Source organism: Talpa occidentalis, unplaced genomic scaffold (assembly GCF_014898055.3).
Source record: "Talpa occidentalis isolate TD23 unplaced genomic scaffold, MPIMG_talOcc4v2.1 talOcc4.8, whole genome shotgun sequence".
Lineage (NCBI taxonomy): Eukaryota > Metazoa > Chordata > Mammalia > Eulipotyphla > Talpidae > Talpa > Talpa occidentalis.
The window spans coordinates 4,364,860-4,380,110 of record NW_023605194.1 but is presented as its reverse complement, the minus strand read 5'-3'; the positions used below and the strand labels follow the sequence as shown (position 1 = coordinate 4,380,110).

Genomic DNA, 15,251 nt, shown 5'->3' with positions numbered 1-15,251 from the left:
CCCCGAGGGCGCGGGGCGGGCGGGCGACCCCCGGGCCCAGGACCGCGACGGGGCGGCCAAGCCGCCGCGCCAGGACCCGGCGCTCCGCGTGGAACCCGCACGTGCGCGCCCGGCGGACTGGCCGGCGCGGGCCGGGCTCCCCATTCATTCTCCAGCCGCGGGGTCCCGCGGGCCGGCGCCTCCGTCCCCAGATCGCAGGGGGCTGCGGGGAGCCCGCGGCGCCACGAGCCGCCCCCCGCCCCCGGCCCCGCGGCGTCTCCGCCCGCGCGCACAGCCCGGCAGACGCGCTCGGCACGACCGCCGCGTCGCCCCCGCGCAGGGCAGCCGCGCCCGGGGCCCCGCTCCGCGCCCCGCCCGCGCCCTCGGACCTGCCGCGCTCGGCCGGCCGCGCCGGGGGAAGCGCCCCAAGTCCCGGGCCTCGGGGGCCGCGGCCGGCGGGGGAGGGGCGGCCCGGGGGGCGCGGGGAAGGGCGGGGAGCGAAAGTTCAGGCTGCGCCCGGCTCCGCCCCGCCGGGGGCTGCTCCCGGGCCCGCCCCGCGCCCCCCCGGCCCCCGACCCCCGGCCCCCGGTCCCACGGGCGCGGGCTCCGGCCCCGCCACCCCCCGCCCGAGCGGCCGCGGGCGCAACCCGGCGGGTGGCGCGGGGAGCCGGGGTCGCGGGGAGCGGGGGCGCCCTCCCGCCTGCCCCGCAGCGCCCGGAAACTTCCCCGAAGTGCGCGGGGAGCGGAGCTCCAGGCTGGGGTTCCCGCCCGCCCCGCACCGCCCCCCGCGCGGACTCACGAGCAAGCGCCGCGCGCCCGCAGGTCCGTCCTCCGCCGGCAGCTCCGGGGCCCGGCCGCGCCGAGCGCCGGATCCCGACCCCGGGGGCTGCTCCCCGCCCCCCGCCCCCCGCAGCCGGCGGCGCGAGCTCCGCGGCGTGCGCCCCCCGCCGGCCTCCGGCCGTCCGCAGCGCCACCAGCCGCCTCCGGGTCCCCGAGCTCAGCCGCATTCCCCGGAGACAGGGAGGGGGCGTGCGAGCCCCGGCCCCGCCGCCCGCGCCCTCCCCAGCGAAGCCAGGCGCGCGGGGCGCGCGGGGCGCGGCCGGGACGGGAGACCGGGGGCCGCGCCCCGCGGGGAGACGCGGCGGGGGGCGCCGGGCACCAACCTGCCTCCGCCGGGCGCGCTCGCAAGTTCATTGTCTGCCCGGGCCGCGGGGCGGGGGGGCCGCGGGGAGGGAGGCTGCGCGCAGCCTCCGCCGGCCCCGGCTCCGCGCCCCCCGCGGCCGCCCCCGGCTCTGCGCGCCGGAGCCGCGAGGGGCGCCGAGGCCGGAAGCAGCCCCCCGCCCGCCCGCCCGCCGCCCCCACCCCTCGCCCGGCACCCCCAGCTCGTACCTGGAAAACGCGAGTCCGGCGCGGAGCCTCTGCGGCTCCGACTCCGCGGGAGCGCGCGCAGCCTGCGCCGGCATCCAGGGCGCGTCAACCTGACTCCCGGAGCGCAGGAAGGAAAAGTTTGGGAGTGACGTGCAGATGGCGAACGCAACACCCGGAGGGAACCTCCCCCCGCCCCGGGTCGCGCTGACACGCAGCGGCTCGAGTCTGGAATGTGCGATCAAGGCGTGCGCGCCGGGCGGGGGGCCGGGTCCCCGCCCCCGCCCCTCCCGAGTAAACACGGGTCGTGCGGTGCGGTGTTTGCAGATAGAAAGCAAACTGGAACGCGTCGAGCCCGCCGGGGACACCCAGCAGAGACGCTGGGGATGCACTGGGCGGCCTGGAGCCGGCCCTTGCATTGGTATTCAAGGCCATGGCGCTGGTGGGTTCTGCGCCCTCTGTTGTCTTTGCTGCCCGCTAAGGCGCTCCTGGCTCCTGGGCCTGGCCTGTTGGCCTGTACCCGGAGGGAAAGCTCTGCGGGACCCCCGGGCGCCCAGCCTGCCGCAGTGACCCCTAGGCGGCCGCTCCAGGGAACCCCGGGCTGCTGGAGGTCAAGCAAGTGGCCCCAAAGCGGGACTCCGGGGTGCTGGACTGAGATGCCACCTCCTCAGGAAAAGACACTGAATTCTGGAAGACTGGACTCAAGGGGCTCGGGGAGCACCAGACCCAGCTTCTCAGGAAACTGGGCCAAGGGACAGAAAAGGATCCCTGTCTTGGGCCACGCAGCCCTGTGCCTGTCCAGTCCCTGTGGCCGCAGCCCAGCACCTCCTGTCCTCAGAGACCAGCCCTGGGGCTGAGTGGCCTGCTCGCGAGCCCGCGGGGCTTCCTGGTGGCCCTTCTCTTCCGTTCCTCTTCTTCTAGGAAAAAAAAAAGTGGTCTTTATTGATTAAGGCTTCATCTCACCCCTGGAAGCTCCAGCCCACCCTGGGGTTTAACTTCTGCCCTTATGCAGGGTGACTAATGCGGGGGTCACGGTCAGAGGATTATGACTGCAGATGGGAAGCCAGGGAGGCGGGAGATTCTTCAAAACTGTATCTTGTTCGCTTGCAAATAATGCCTCTTACATAAAATCCACAAAGAAAGATTAATGCAGCAAAGAGACCAGCCTCACAATCTCAGACTAGATTGCTTTTTCCGTGTAGACGCCATTGGTGATTTTTGTTCATTATTTTTTTTTTAAACAAAAACCTTTTTCTGAAAATACAATGAGCTGCTTTTTGCCGGGTTCACAATTCCCAATAGATGATGATGCCATTTTTCAAGGTCTTACACTCGTTGTGGCTTTGGGGCTTATTTATGAGCTCCCAAGGAAAGCCTGCCTTTCAGTGAGGTTTATATACTCAAGTAATTGCATCGGGGACACAGTGCAGGGTGCTGTTAAAGAGAGCTGGCTGTCCATGCGTCTGCCGGGAAGGCCCTGGGCCAGGCAGCTGTCAGACCAGAGTGTGCCATGGGTTTAAACAAACACAGGGAAGGTTCTATGGAAACACCAAGGAGGAAATCCCCCTCCCGTCAGGGCGTGTGGAACGTTATTCCACAGCCACACATACCTCGGCCTTCCTCTCCTCCCTCCAAGTAAACACTTGACTCCCTCATGGAGATGGCGCTGGGCCCACCGGATCACTTTCAAATTCAGGTGTCAGAAATCACGGTTGACGTGGAGCAAATTGTTTTTAAGTAAAATCACGGTACCGCTTTGATACACATCCCACCAGGGACTTTCCGAAGGTATTTATACACGTGCCTGGGATTAACTGGAGGGCGATTTTTTCCCCTCCAAGTTAATTTTGAAAAATTACCCAAGAAGTGCCCTCGAGCCTGTTATTCCAGGGAGTTGCGAGAACACCCCGTGCCAGGCCTGTGTCGACGAGCGGACCGACGGACAGACATACGGATGCGGACTGTGGGAGAGGCTGGTGCCAGTGTGACATTGGTAACTAATGAGTGAAAAATAATACAGTTGATTTAAGAAAACAAATATCCTCTCCCTGTGTGCACACTGGGGTCTCCATAATTCTGGAGCCCAGGTGCCTGGGTCCAAACCCCTCGGCAAGTCACTTCTTTCGGTGCCTGGGTTTGGACCTTATATAGCGCCTGCTAGTGGTCGGTCACGGAGTTGGTCCCCAGGCGGCATTGGATTTCTACGCTTGCCATAGCCTCACAGGGCATAGATTTCTCTTCCCCGTTCCTTGACTTTAAACCTGACATTTGACTTGCTGACACGATGGGATTTTCAGGAATGCAACCTAGTCAGAGGCTTGAGTATACTGCAGACTGGGCTTGCTCTCTTGTGCTCTGGTGGAATACAATGTGTCCCAAGAAGTGTCCAGAGGAGGACACTTGTTAGTCACTGCTGCCAGAATTTTGTTACACAGCATCAGTTGGGCAGTAGCTGATACATTACCTCAAAGAGCTAGTAGGAAGATTCAGAACCAAATGTTTGAAAAATACTAAGCACAGCTCCTGGGACATAGTAAGGGTTCAGAAATGTTAACCACAATTCATCAGCAATGATATTAAATGGATGCATTGCTGCAGGAGGGATCTGTGAACACATTAGCAGAGACAGGGGTGAAATTTCAATTCACCCTCACCTTATTCCCAAATTTGAGGTTGTTTCCAAGAGGACAGCATGGGGGGTGGAGGGCCGCTGGCACAGAGTTTCTTTCCCCTGCTGGGGGTGCTGGGGGAGGGTGCTGCACCTGGGTGGGGTGGGCCTAGAGATCGGACACTGGCTCTCAAATTCATTTGGGGTGATCTGGCTTCAAATCTCTGCCACCAGCAACAGCCTGCCTGCAACCCTGTGGCTTTGACAAATTCAGACTGCTCGGGAACCCAAAGAGCATTTCAGATTCATAAATTTAGCCGTGCTCTGGTTAGACAGATCCCTTCTGCAGTAATGCATCCGCTAAGAGCACTTTAAGCCAATTTGGGTATGCCGATCCATCACAAATCGACATGAAATGTAGGTTCTTGTGAAAATTTCCTATACCCGATCCAAAACCTCTACCAGATTTAGGATATTAACAAATACCAGTTCATTGCTCAAATCTGCAGACTTCAACTCTGCACTGAAAGTTTAATGAAGGAGCGAAAGGAGCCAGTTTTAAACCAACAGCTGATCTCACCATTCACAGGCGCGCCCTCTGCCGTAAGGGGTCCCAGGGAGGGGCGGAGGGAAGAGATGTGCAGTTTGCCTTCTCAAGGATGCTCCACAACGCGAAGGATTTGGGGCTCTACTTCAGAGTCCCCTCCTGAGAAGACAGGATCAGCCCCGTGTAGGTCTCTGCCTTCCCGGCTCTGCGCTCAAAGTCTGCAAGGTGAAGGGCCCAGCTGGAATTAGTGACCTGTCCTTCAGACTTAGTTTCAAAGGATTTCCCCCGTTTCCTAAAGTCAAATGACCTCCCCACCCATGAAGACTGAGGATCCTAAAAGCACAGGCAGAAACCTCGAGTGAAATCACATGTGGACCCCAAGTAATCTCAGCGAGCACAGCGTCATCGGAGGCACGGCCCTTTCTCCTGTGGCGTCTGAGGCCAAGAGTGAATGTGTAGCCGGGAATTGGCAATCCAGGGGCCCATGGGCAATGAAAGAGACATAAAATGTCATTGTAATCACCGCTGAAGACTCTGCTGCTACCAATTGTTGAAGGGCAGAGCCTATTAACTAGATGTTTTCAGCTGCATAACAGACATTTCGCCAATAAAATAAACTTTACGGCCGGTGGTGTTTTCTCTTACCTGCTTCTGTCACAGGATCTACAACCCACCCAACAGAAAATTGAGCTTTTGCCTTGGTAGACTCGGAGCAGCCTCGCCCACCCTGGATGTGAAGTGCCTGGGCCTTCTAAACAAGTTGCAGTGTCCTGGCTGAGCGTCTGAGACACTCACATGTCACAGAGAGAGGCTCAGAGGAGACCGGGGTGACGCCCACAGAAGCTCCAGCGGCTCTTCCTGATCTGCTGCTGGGTCCTACCCAGACAGCCTCACCCTTGCCACCTCCAGGCCTGCAGATGCCCCGCCACGCTCCTGCCCACATGCCAGAGGCAGAAGCCTCGGCGTCTACTTCGGCTCTTGGTTCTCTTTTCCCCCAGCTCCGGTTGGCCACCCTCCTCTGCCTGAGCCTGGCTGCTCTCACAAGCCTGGGAAGTTCATTTAATGCAGATTCTGGGTTTTGGCACCAGAGACTACATTTCAGTAGGTCTGGGTGTCCCAGGATTCCGAATCTCTGGGGGTGGAGCCTGGGGACCCACGTATTTAATAAGATCCCCCAAGGCCACTGAAGTGCGGCTACTGCTAGTTTGGGCCCATCTCATGCCTCCCTGGATGCAGCCTCGCCCCTTGACCTCCACCTTTCTACAGCCAGGATCTTTCCAAAACACAAATTCATTCGGGTCACTCCCATAATTAAACACCTGATCTTCCCCCCCCCAGGCACCCCCACTGCACCAACAAGGTAGGTCGAGTCCACGTGGTGGCACCTTCAGTCAGCTGCCTCTCCTGGCAGGTATAAGAGAAGGAGAAGAGAGGGAGCCACCTGGTGCCAGGCCCTGCCAAGGCCTTCACATCTCAGGCTACCACAGCTGAGGGGCCGAGGGGCTGGTGATGGGGATGAGGGCATCTGAGACCCACACTCCCATCCAAGAAGATGACTGGGCCTCAGCAACTGCTAGATGGGGCTTGGGAGCAGAGATCTGAGTTTTCTTGTGAAATTGTCCAGTTTAACAAGCAATCTTGGATGGCAACTCAACAGAAAAACAAGTTGCTCAATGCAATGGGTGCTGCATCCATGTGACGCAGGAGTGACATCTACCTGCCACCTGCCCTAGAACCCTGGGCCCCTGGTTTTGGACACTCAACTAAGCTGGGCCCCTGAGGGCCTGGCTGGGGCTAAGAGAATGTCACCCCACTTTACAGGGGAAGATACTGAAGCTTATGTAGTTGGCCCAAGGCACACAGTTTCACAAATGGCTCAACAGGAGTCATTCTGGGGCCCCTTGAACAAATACTTTTTTGCAGGAACCCCCACACGTGGGCAGGAAGACACCTGAGAGCCTACACAAATGGGGTCTCCATCACCTCGGTCTATTTATGTATTTGCGCGTGGTCCTTAGGGAAGCTGTCATTTCTGGCTTCCTCCCTTTGTTGGCTGGCCCAGGCCAGCTGTGTCCGTAGGCCAGCTGTGTCCATAGGCCAGCTGTGTCCTTGGGCCAGCTGTGTCTGACCTCTGATGGTCCCCAGGGAGGGACCATTCTGGGTGGGAAGAATCTGGAAACGGAGAAGCCAAGAGTGAGAAGGACAGCTCCTGAGTCCAGAGATGTGGCCTGGAGTCCCTTTCCACAGACCCGGGAGGACCCCATGTCTCAGCACCAAGATGAGGGGGACCTAGCATCCTGGGTCCCGGTCCCTGTCTGCCTCCCATATGTGCCCAGGTGTAAGAGGGGGTGCATTGAAGATGAAGCCCACACTCTGCTTCACCCCCGTCACAGATCTCCCTCCCCCCACCCCCAGGCTGGGTGTTTAGAGGGGGTGATACCTTCTCTAAAGTCAGCTTCAGGGGCCTCCCCTCCTGCCTCACAGGCCCAGGACTCAGAAACTGATTCCTTCACTATGTGCCTCAAAGTCCTGAGCAGCTCTTCCCACCAACGCCCCCCTCTGCATTACGCATCTAGTCACCCAAAGTCATTACCTCTCAGGCTGTGATCCGCCCTGTACAGAGGGGCCGTTGTAAAAACAATTATTGCTTCTTTCAATCGAGCAGGAGAGCTGAGCTGATATTTGAAGAGCCAAGGAATCAAATATTCATGGAAACGACTGCATAATTCTTATTTGGAATTTTAATTATGTGACGGGACCCACAGACCCATCCTTTCTGTTAACCCAAGGAAGGAGCTGTCCCTGTCAGAAAATAAATAAGGCCCTGCACCTGCTCACAGTGTCAGGACCCGGCATGGGAAATAACACCTCGGGGGTCTCTAGGGCTCCCAGAGGACAATAGCCACACAACAGCACCTCTGTGCACCTCCACACACCACACCCTGTGCTGCCTCTGCAGATCCCTAGGGGAGATAGGCACCATGTTATCAGTGAAGCAGCAGATGGAAAGAGGAAAGGTTTTATCCAAGAATTTAGCTAAGAAGCCATCCTGTCACAGGGAGGATTGAAACCTGCTGCTGCTCCTGCTGCTAAACCCTGTTCACTCAGCAGAAACCCCCCCTCCCGCGCTGACCCTGAGGCACGCAGGGTATTTGACCCCGTCTGTGGAGAAGGAAACTGCAGAGCTGAGTTGAGCCTTAAACACCTTCCCAGTGTTCTGTCAGCTGCACCCACGCAGCCCTTCACCCCCAGGAGGCTCCCGGCACCCTCTGGTCCTGACCCCTCTTTCCCCTGAATTGGGGACCCGCCCAGGCTCTGGGAGGCAGTGGGGGGCAGGCTGGCCTTCCAATGTGTTTTTCAGTCCTTGTTGCTTTCCAGCCCGGAATTTTAAAAATATCAACACACCAAAACCACAGAACACAAGGTTTTCTGCACCTCGGCTAATTTCCTGCTGACTCAGCCGGGCTGGGAAAGAGCCAATTGTGGTAACTTCCCTGGCCGAGTGTGAGAAATATTTATTGTTGAATAGTCCTCTGTTTAATAAAAGGTGCTGGGGCCTTTCCTCGGGCCTGGAGGCCCCTGCAGGTGCGGCTGTCTCCCAGGCCTGCCTCTGTCCCGGGAGATGGCTTGGGAGCTGCTTCTGTGTCTCCTCTCTGCAGAGCCCGCAGCCCTGATTTACATAAGTCAGACTTCCGGTTGCCTTCTTCACCCCCAGATACTTGGCTTGGCTCGGGGAGCCAGGCAAATCACTTAACCCCCCTGTGCCTCCATTTATTCATCTTCGAAATGGCTAGAATAAAGCGCAGGCCTGGAGATTTGCAAAGAGCCTCTGATTCATCTGCAAATAACCTCTGCGTCCAGGGCCGGGCCCTGGGTCTGTGCTGACTTGAAAGGAGCCTTTGAAACGCCAGAACGCGTCCAGCAAACAGGAGAAGATGGCAGGGCACAGGAAAACTACCTCTCCTCAATAATGTCCGAGGCTTTTGATGCCACTTCTGTGAACAGCTCCCGTCTGCGGAGGACAGACTGAGCCCGTTTAGGTGGGGAGCCCTCTGCTCGGTACTGGGGCCCAAATCCCCAAGGCCAGAGGCGGGCGGGGGTGACCTGGCAGAGAGGATGTAGATGGGATGTCCTTGGTACCCTCTGTGTTCAAAGCACACTTAGACCTGCCATAATTAGCACCTTGATTTTGGTCTCCCGCCAGCCCAGCCCAGCTGGGGGCTGGGTGTGTTCGAATTCAGAATCGATCACTGGCTTCAGAGCTTCAGTTGCTGAGATAGCGCACACTGCTTGGAAATCTGTCAGCCTCCCCTTTGTTCTTTAGGAACTGGCTGGTTTCCCTGTCTTCCCAAAGGGGCACCTAGCAGGGGTCTGCAGAACGAAGGGCCAGGTGCTTGGCAGGTGCTGAGTGGAGCTGGCGCCAGCGGGCAGGCCTCTAGCCCGAAATGGGCCCTGACCACCACTCCAAACTTGCACTGCCCTCTGCTAGGCACAAAGCACTTTTCTGGCTCCTGATCTCATCTGACTCTGAACTGGGAGGTTATTAGCCCCACTTCCTACACAACACCCTAAGGCCCAGGTGTTGGGAAGGTGCCCTTGCTCAGCCAACTCACGAGAGGTCGAGCTGCAGCTCGAACATAGGTCCTGGGGCACCAGAGCCCACGTGGTCTCCCTACCCCTTTGCCTCTGTTCTGGAAAAGCGGAATGGGAAGGTACCTGAGCCATGTGCACTGGGAGCAAGGGCGGAGGGAGCTTGTGGGCAGCTCTGGTACCATCTCCTGTCACAGCACATTACGCTGCTAGTCTCCCTACCTGGGGCAAAGCAAAGGGGACCTAAGGTAAAAGAGAGGAGATTGTTTGAAAGATCTTGGCAAGGTCAGTTCCGGGAGGGGCATGGAGGAAGTGGGGGGAACTGCTGGCTGAGCAGACAAGTTTGGGTCATGTCCTCTAGTGCCTGGCTGCATGAAGCTGGGCCCTGACCTCCACGCTGTCCCTGGGCAAGGCCTGCTGCAATGGTGCTGCTCAGCTCGCTGGTCGCCATGCCCCCGGGAATCAGCTGAAGGGGGCTGCCTTTTACCAGAAGCCCAACCTGATTTAAGACCCACTGACTGTCAGTTTGGTTTGAATTCACGCTTCATGATTGAGTGGTGACTTCTTTTGGGGGGGTGGAAATCCACAACCAAAGGCTGTCAAAAGAGACAGAAAGATAGGGGCCGCCTTCTTCCTGGGTCAGTGTCGTGTCTGTGTCTGGCTGTGATGCCCACAAAGGCTGCAGCCATTCTACCTCCAGCCTGGTGATAAAACCAGCACACAGGATTGGACAGAGCCTACAGAATCAGGCAGAAATGGAGTCAGAACCTTGCCGGCCTGTCCAGAGCATGCGCTGCTCTGGCCTTCTGGGTTGTGAGTTGAAGAATGTCCTTTTGGCTTCAACCAGCTTGAGTTGAGGCCCTCTGTTACTTAGAATAAAATCATCCTAAATCTACCAGAGTCTGGGCCTTATCCTGGGGGGCAGAGAACAGATGGCAAATGTGTTGGTATGTGGACAAATGGATGGACGGATGGATGGACAGACAACGGATGGATGGCCCAATGGTCACAAAGCACAAGGCTCCATGGCGGACACAAGATATTCAGAAGAGGGTTTTGAGAGTCAGGAGCTGAAGGAATGGAATCTGGAGGGAGCCAGGAGCCCACTAATCCTTGCCCCCCTCTGCTTTTGCAAAGAAGCTTCACCAGAATCGGTCTGCCCATCCAGCCGCTGAAAATGTGCCACAGCTTAGAAGTTGACAGCACAATTGTGTTCCATTGATGTCGTCACACACACCAGAGGGACAGCAGTAGCTCTCCACCCACAGCCTAGCCCCTCTTGTGGATACTTGGTTAGTGGAGAATGTATTTCATTACACACACAACCCTATAATCATAGCCATCACCTGATTCCCTTTACCAATAAGTTGTAAAAAGAAATCAGTGAAGTCTGGGGCCTCACTGGTAGCGCAAGGGGTAAAGATGCAACCTATGAGGCTATCTGCAGCCACTGCAGCACGAGTTTAATCCCCGGCCAGGGAGCTACCCACATGGCACAGCAGACCTCTCCTGTCTCCCCGCTGCTCCCCTCAGCAGTGCATTTCAGTGGATCTGCCTGTTCTGCTCCCCACTCTGTCTCTGGTGAATTTTCTCACCCCCCACATCTCTGGTCTGTACCCCAGTTCTTGTATGCATAAATAAATAAATCTTTTAAAAAAAAGAAAAAAGAAATCAGTAAAGTCTGGACACAAAGAAGCCAATGCAAAAGATGACTTTGTTCTAGAAAATTCTCTGAATTTACCCCCATGACCTTATTGCCCACTAGTCTCCTTCACCCCATTGTACATAAATGGAGTCTGAGACCAGCTGTTTTTATTAACATGCAAAAATCTTGCCACTGCACCGACTGACAGTATTTGAGAGTCCTTCTCATAGTTCCTGTAGACTTAGCAGCAGAATGTGTTAGGAGCACAGAAAAGTGGGAGAAAGGGAGATAAAGAGAAACTTCCTTCCACATGCTGCCCCCACCCCGGGAAGGGGCCTGGCAAGACGGGACAATAAGCCCAGGACCTTGCCGTATCCTGCACCCAGGATAGCAGTGACAGCGGGGAGACTGAGGCAGAGCCAGCTCTGGCACTATCCTGCGTGGCAGGGGGGGCGACGATGCCCCCAGCCACTGCAGAGGTGTTTCTGGGAGGATGTCAGGCCCATGGGCTCTGGGGGACATGCTCTGGGGGACACTAGGCCCAACCACCTAGAAACATAGTTAGGGGTCTCAGTTCCCACCTCAGGCCTCAGAAAATCTGGTCACAAGGCTCACGGCCAAGCAGCAAGTAAGGTTCTCATAGCGGGAACACCTCACACCTACCCCCCAACTGGATTTGTGGGACTACCCCAGTAGCCCCTAGACATGACGAGGAGAGGGACAGTCGGGAAAGAGCCTTGCAGATTTCTGTCTTTTCCGAGGCTGCACGGAAGCATGCGGCAGGGGCTTCTGATGAGGATGGAAATAGAACATTCCCCTCTGGTTCTGAAAGCACCAGAAATGAATAGCCTCCTGAAGACAGAAGACTGCTCTGTTGGGTAATATCGATTATCTTTGGGGCCAGAAATTGTTTTGCAGTTGCTCCTGATTGAAAGGTTTTCTATTAATTCCTACTGGCAGGCAGAATAAGAAATATTGAATACTTAATTGCCTCTGAAATAATTACACCCCCAAATATAAATTCTTAACCAACACATCTTGCAATCGATGCTGCGCTGAACTCGGAAGGTTCTGGAGGCCATGGAAAGTCAGACGTGGGTGGGGGAGGGGAGCCTGCCCTGGGACTTGGGGTTAATGCAGGTCGTCTGCTGCTTGAGTTTGGTTTTCCTCGTTCTGGGCCCAGCTGCAAAGCGGATGGTCAGGAAGCCCCTCCACCAGGGCCTGGAGAGACAGATGTGGGGGCTCTTTGCCGAGGCAGCTGTTGGCAAAGCCTAGAGTGTTAGCCAGAGACCCCACCACCACCCTGACCCCGATCTTGGGGAAGCTAATCAGCTGCCTGTTTCCTCTCCTCTCCTGCAAAATGACGCCGATCAAGACCAACCTAGAGGTGTTTTGTGACAATCCGGTGAAATAACTCTCTGGTCCTGTGGATGCATTTTGTCACCTCTGACTCCAGCCAATCACACGTTCCAAACAAGATTTAGCTGCTGCTCTACACCAGCACTGTTCTAGGTGCTAAGGCGACAGCTGAGGACGAAGCAGGCCCAACCCCTGCCCTCGGGGCGGCTCATTCCAACAGGGACGCGCCCAGTGTGGGCAGAGTGGGGGGCACAGCCAAGAAGGACAAAGTCAACACTGGGCTGAGAGGAATTGGAGGGCACGAGCGGGCGCGGTCAGCTGCAGGGAAGAGGGAACAGGCGGGGTGCGGGGGAGTCGGGGCTTTCCCGGGCAAGCACAGCATGTCGGGGTGTGGACTGGAGTGAGCCCAGGGAGGAGGGACCCCGTGCAGGAGAGGACGGGGCGCCACGGCAGCCTCCCTCCAGAGTAGGCAGGCTAAGGTAAGACGGGGTCTGGTGGCCGCGGGTGGCCTCGCTGGACACGCAGATGGCCCGTCCATGACTCTGGGAGGGAAGACGCCCCGGGAAGCAGCAGGCAGGCGGGTGGGGAGCGGGCGGGTGGCTTCGATCTTCTCATAAAGCAGGGGCATGGCCAGCTGAGAGGGGAGTGAGGTGGAGGTACGGGGAGTTTTTGGAGAGAGGACCAGTGAGGAAGGGTGCTCGGCTTCCCCACCCTGGGCAGGGTGTCTCCCTGGGTGGCTCAGCCAGCTCAGGCGCCACAGCCCCCTCTGGGCACAGAACCTTCCCTGCTCCATCTCGGGGCTCCGGCAACTCCTGGGCCCTTCCATGGCCCTGAGCTCCAGGGCCTCCCACCCAGCCCCGTCTGGCAGCAGCAGGCGTGTCTCTTGCTGTTTTTGTTTACTCCCATCGGCCTGGCCTGGTGGCCTGGGCCCACATCCTGGCTTCCGTGCCCGGCAGCTGTGTCCCGTCCTGCGGCGCCTCACGCTGTGTCTGCAACGCAAGGCCGCCTGCCAGGTGGCTGCGAGATGCCGGCAGCACCGCGGACAAATGTCAACCGCTCCCCCTCCCCTGCCGACTGTCGGCTTCTGAGACTTGGGTCCGGGTCCTTTGTCACCTCTGAGCACCTCTGGGGCAACAAAGGCTGAGGGTGGTGGGCACACTGCCCAGGTGGGCCCCCAGCATCGAGAGCCCCAGCAGGAGCACCCACAGATGGCCCCTCCGCTTCCTCCCCGGGAATTGGAATTTGAAGCTGCCTTCCCCTCATTGATAAACCTGACAGAGACCATCTTGCATCCATTTCCTCGTTGCAAACACGCAGAGCAGCAAACATCCCTCAAACAATAGGAGGAAATGAGGGGGAACAGGGGTCCGCCTGCACATTACAGTTGTACAGACGCCTCCGTGTGTGTGGAAGAGGGGCCCCGGGGTAGGCTGGACAGTGGAGGGAAACAGGAAACGGTGTGCATGCCATGTGTGCGTAAGTGTGCTCGTGCATGCAAGTGTGTGCGTGCTGTGTGCTGTGTGAGTAGGTGTGCTTATGCATTGTATGCTGTGTGCTGTGTGTGTGCTGTGTCGTGTGGGTGCATGTGTGCTGTGTAGTGTGTGTGCAGGTGTGCTGTGTGTGCTTGTGTTTGGGCGTGGTGGGTGGGTGCGCATTGTGTGTGCTTGTACACTGTGTGGCGTGTGTGTTTGTGCCTGTGTGTGCTTCCCATGTGCTTGCATGCACACATGCGCGTGAGCCTGTCGCAGGGATGAGCGTGGGATGAGTGCACTCACAGGTGTGGTGGAAGCGAGTCCTCTGCAGCCTGGGAGCTCTCTGACCCCCCGGAGCTCTCCAGGCAGAAGGGGTGACCCCAAGGTGGGGAAGGTAGGATCCAAGAGAGACGGAAGGTGTCGGGAATCCACCGAAGACACAGAACACCCAGGGAACCTCAGCAAATTCCCTCAGGAGAGTTGGTGTCCATTTCTAGAAGGCGGAGCTGGGGTGTTTGAATGGTCTCTGATGGAATAAGAGATGCAAAGGGCTGAGAATATTGATCAGCAGGAAAAGTCCCGGTGAGTGGAGCTCGGGAGGCCTGAGCTCACCGCCCAGCGTCGGCCCCTCCGTTAGCGGATAGCGACAGAAACTCTGCTGAGGACAGAAAGGGTGTGGGCAGCCAGGGAGGGTGTGGGGGCTGCTGAGGAGTCAGCGTGAGAAGTCGGTCTCTGTCTCGCCGTCTCTCTTCAGAGCGCCCTGTCTGTGTCTCGAGCTCCCCGTCTCTGTCAGCCTCTATCTTTCTGTCTCTGCTCCCCCCCAGACCCCAGCACCTCTCCAGTTCTCTTTTCTCTTTTCCTTCTGTCACGAGTCTGTCTGGCCTCGAGTCTGAACATCCACCACCCGTCACTTGCCTCCAGATAGCTGGTCCTTCATCTGATAAATGTCACCACACTGCACACACAGACACCCATGCACCACACGCCCACATACCCCCACAGAGCACAGACCACGTACACACAACACACACACACACCCCCATGCTCCCCACACACACCACACATACACCCCCACAGGATGCAAAACCATACCCCCCACACTCACACCACCCACATACACCTCACACCCCACACTCAGGACACACACTACACATGTCCAAACACACACACACCACAGTCTACACACACACACAACCCACACACACTCCACACCTCACATCATACACACCACAGCTCACACCACACTCCACACACAGATACCCACATATACCACACACACTCATACACCTCCCAAACACATACCATGACCCCACACATCACACCCCACACACACAAACCACACACACACCACGCACACACTATACACACACACACACATACCACGCACACACTCTCCCACTTGCCCAGCACGGAGGAGAACATGCGTCAAACTTAATCAAATATTCAAGGTCAGTAAACACGAGTTTTAAAATTTTTCATCACTTTGGTGGAACATCTCAAAGAAATGTGTGTGTCTCTCCCATCAGCAGGCGCCTGCAGCTTTCTCAGTGGCTTCAGGGCGTCGTTGTGAGCATGTGGCCACCGGGAGGCCTGCTGGCGCCTCTGCAGGGTGGCTCTGGCTCTGGCCACTCTCTGCGGGCAGCGCTGGTGGTGGACACAGCCTCCTGGGAGTGCCCTGAAGGGCCT

At 57.7% G+C, this 15,251-nt stretch overlaps 1 protein-coding gene across 3 annotated transcripts in view; it reads right to left on the bottom strand.

Moving 5' to 3' along the window:
* Window positions 1-1,462, bottom strand: part of CHST15 (carbohydrate sulfotransferase 15) — a 58,385-nt gene extending 56,923 nt beyond the window's left edge. The window contains exon 1 of one of the 3 annotated variants that reach the window (XM_037497812.2): window positions 1,369-1,462. The gene's annotated coding sequence lies outside the window, so the exon portion shown is untranslated. Of the gene's footprint in view, window positions 1-778; window positions 817-1,142; window positions 1,192-1,368 lie in introns of those variants that run through there. The other 2 variants (XM_037497813.2, XM_037497814.2) reach the window with 2 other exon arrangements.
* Between the last annotated feature and the right edge of the window lie 13,789 nt (window positions 1,463-15,251).